A 3,060-nucleotide genomic window follows, 5' to 3' on the forward strand; every position below is an offset into this window, starting at 1 on the left:
TCAGCCATCCGATCTGGGTCCCCCAGATCCAATGCCATACGCATGTTTCACGCGGTTGACTTGCTCGACCGTTATCGCGTGATCAATGGTGGTTTTCTCTCACCTCTGCTTTCCATGCGTCGATCGTTGAGTGGGATCGCTCCGCTTCCATCCAAAACTGCTTACTGTGTGAGGGCGCCCCGATCAATACCACTAGTTTTTCTAGAGCGTGGGTCCTGCCTTTGTATTTTAGCGCTTTTCACTTTTCACCCACTGTTCTCCGCTCCACATGCATCTGAGTGCTTGAGCTTCCTCCATTACGGCCATGTTCGCCCAGCGATGCGCAAATCGTGCATCAAAAACCTCCTTATTTTCCCGATCTGGGCCTCCCAGGGGCTACTTTGACCTCCCATGCAGTCTCCATGGGCCTCAGTCAGCGTGCTTTGACTGAGATCCTCGTCGTTCCACGCTGGCTACCATTGCCACTGGTTCAGGGTGTTTTTGATCGTTGTTTTGGAATTCTTTGATGTTTTTCCAACCTGATACAGTCATGGTCTTTCTGATAATTCTTTATGGATCCAATTCAGATTAGCTATGATGTTTGGATCTTCTATTTTGGGGCCACGTACCTCATGACTCCCTTTGGATTCTGGTATATTGATGTTATGCGGGCCATCCTCATCGTCTTCTACTTGTACATTGTAACATTCCAAGGCCCAGCTCAATTGTCACGACCAGTCTGATGGCACGACTTCTTCTGGTTCTGGTGGTGTTCTGAAGATGGAGGCCTTTACTCGCTGTAATGCATCGTCCACGGTATCCATACATTGGTCTTCAAAGAGAAAGGTCGACAGAAATCCTTCACGCAAGATATCCCACTCGTCGATGCCATGCCAGAGCTCTATTTTTGTATACCAATTCCTCAGAATAACATCCAGGGTATGTTAAAATAAGTGCACCCATTCTGGTTGAGGTTCTGCACCATAAGCTTTGGTCCATTTGGTAAGGTGTATGCGCAGATTATCTCATCCATCATATTTCTCCGTTATCCGTAGCTCTAGCTTCCTAAATCTTATCTGCATCATGCGCCTGCAGTGGCACCAATCTTTGAAGGTTCCTTCATGTGTACCCCACCACCACGCTGGTGTTCGCGCGCAATGTCCATTTTAGTGCATCAAACCGTTGGTAGTCTAGTACCACAATTTCGAATTTAACCAGGAATTCATCCACTACTGTCAGCCCATCATACATCGGCAACTCACGGTTCTGAGCCTTAATGCAATAGAGGGATTTCATCATCATATTGTAGTGTAATGTGGTTACCCCATTTACCCTATTTCTCCATCGCTGGTCCTCTTCCTTTGACTCGTTGGTGCATGAGTCGTCATAGCACTGCGAGAGTCTCCACCCCTCCTTTGGCCTATGTGGAGTAATTTTGTAGATACACTCCAATGCATCATTCCTTTCTTCGTTGCGCACAGGTTTTGTGTAGCGCGGTCCTCCTGTTGGATCTAGCAGAATGATTACACGGAGTGACTTCTTCTCAAATATCAAGTTTCTCTATTTGAGGTTAATAACCCCATTCATGTCAGTGGCCCTATCTAACCCTAACGTAGGGTATGAGCTATCTTCATCCACTATTTCAATAACTTCGAAGTTTGTCCGGGTACTTGCACCATCAATATCTACTGTAATTCCTTGCAGCATTCCCATGACCAAGATTTTCTATTGATTGGCCATCCGCAATTGGATAGGGGACCATTGTAGTGTAGGCTTACCCATGCGCTCCCAAGTTTGTTTAGGTAATACGTTTGCATCTGATCCTAGGTCCAGAATGACCTGATCCATCTCGTAGTCGCCAATCTATGTCGTTAACCACATCTCCCAACTCGTCCGTGATGCGTGTCTTCCTATTTTCTAGATTGCGCGAGGTTCACCCCACCCTGTGCATCTATTAATCACTTCCTGTAACTCTTTAACTGCCCTATTGTTGCGAAGCATTTTTATGCATCTCTCTAAGAAGGTAGTCAACATCGAGGGATCTTTGTCTAGCTCAGGCCGATCCCTACTACCTCAAGTAGAGATGCTCGTGAAGCTTTCCCTAGCTTCCCTGTTGGTCTCCCCATTGACCTCTCCTATGTCTGCGCTGCTTCACAATACCATGTTTACCTTGGGTCCATCATCGTGCGGTTTGGATATCATCGTCTGCACGTTTTGTGTTGTCGTAGGAGGCATTGCCTTTTTTTCACGAATATGCGCTATTAGCAAGGGGCAATCTAGCAGCTCATGATCGAATTGATCACAATAAGGGCATGATATTCGGGTTGGATTGGTGCAATCTTGTGTGTAGTGTCCTGGTCCTCCACAGTTGTAACAGATTAGCTGCCCACGACCCCTTCCTAGTCCCCTTCCACCCTGTCCTCGACCACAATCACTACAGTTGGATCTTGACCTCACACCTCAGTCTGCATTTTGTAGGTAGGTGCCTGGTCCATCAACATTTTATAGCTATGACAATCTCTTTCTTTGTGACCCACTAATCTACAAAAGTTGCAAAAGAGCTGTTGGGGGATCTGGTTGTATTTTGGAAATAGATGACAGTTATCAGTGTTATGCTTTCCACTTACTTGACAAATCACACACCAGAGTGGGGCAGTCACGCTTGGCCCTGCCTGTGCCTCTGGTTGCAAAGGTGTTGACCCCCCGATACCACAAAATTCATCGAGACCGAATAATGATCTTTAACGTGTCCCTAGCTCCTGCACTTTATACACCATACTTCCTCCCAGACTTCTCACTGTGGTGTTTGTTCTTGTTTTAGCTTCTGTATTTTTAAACACAAATTTAGGACCTGCGCTCGGATTTGCTGAACTCCCAACCCTGGGTCTTGTATTGGGGTTTCGTGCAACCACATTGCTACCTCCAGCGCTTCCGCTTGGGTTGAGATTTTCTGTTATGACAAAGCCGACTTCAGATATGGCATTAATGATGTGACGAACCAAGTGCGGTGTTGTGCATCATTCAGGGTCATGTTGGCTACGCGAATGGTGCTTTTCAACCTCTGATCCAAATCCCACAGGG

Source organism: Pinus tabuliformis, chromosome 2_1, assembly GCF_031772625.1.
Source record: "Pinus tabuliformis cultivar Carrire ecotype Pingquan chromosome 2_1, CPIR1, whole genome shotgun sequence".
Lineage (NCBI taxonomy): Eukaryota > Viridiplantae > Streptophyta > Pinopsida > Pinales > Pinaceae > Pinus > Pinus tabuliformis.